Below are 948 nucleotides of genomic sequence, written 5' to 3' on the forward strand. Positions count from 1 at the left end.
ATTCTCTGATTAAAATTGGGAAAGCCCAATTTAATGTCTGTTGGTGCATTGATTTAGTGTATGGTGGGTGGAATATTTATACTGAAAATTCAACAAACATTTGTTGGACACCTTTATGTTTTTATGTTTTTAGTCTAGTAGGTTAATGTCACGATCACTGTGTATTGAGAGCTGAAATTTACTGAGCAGTTACTATGTAGCTTACACTCTGGTTAGCAATTTTTACATGCAGTATTTCACCTAATTTTCACAAAAATCTTGAGGCAGGTACTGCGCTTACCAAAAATTTCTGGATAGGAAAATACTTACTCAAATAGGACAGGCAGTTTTCCCAATGCCACTCACCCTATGACAAAACTGGGACTTGAACCCACACTTGTGTGATTCCAGAGCCCCTGATCAGAACCTAATACTGTGCAGTGTCACAACTGAACGCTTTGATGAGCCTCATTCCCCTTGCAATTTCACTCAGCTTTAGCACTAGGAAACCTGGATTTTATTCTCTTTTTATTTCCAGTAATTGACAACCTACTTGGCATTTAGTCTGTGTTCAATGAAAGTTTGCTAAATGGATACATGAATAGGAAGGGATGCTCCTCCTTAGGGTTGTTGCACTGACCTTGGAGGGCTTCTCATTTCATTTTTTAAAATACAGATGATAATGCAGAGGTACTAAGGAGGACAAAGGTTCAAATAACCAAGTTAAAATGTATTTTTCCCAAACATTAATAACCCAACATTTGAATGAAAGCACTGAACATAACAGATTATTTTTTCCTCTTCTAACGAGTACAATTATTCATGAAGTGAAGGACAAAGGCATTTTGTAGCATTTGTTGAAGAGAAACATATATCAGAGGGCATAATGAAATTTTTGATAATAGAGTTTTGCCTTTCTATGCCAAGCCTATCTTGCAATATACATTCTTAATGAAGGAAAAGATCAAC

This window comes from Propithecus coquereli, unplaced genomic scaffold, assembly GCF_000956105.1.
Source record: "Propithecus coquereli isolate 6110/MARCELLA unplaced genomic scaffold, Pcoq_1.0 Scaffold204, whole genome shotgun sequence".
NCBI classification, from domain to species: domain Eukaryota; kingdom Metazoa; phylum Chordata; class Mammalia; order Primates; family Indriidae; genus Propithecus; species Propithecus coquereli.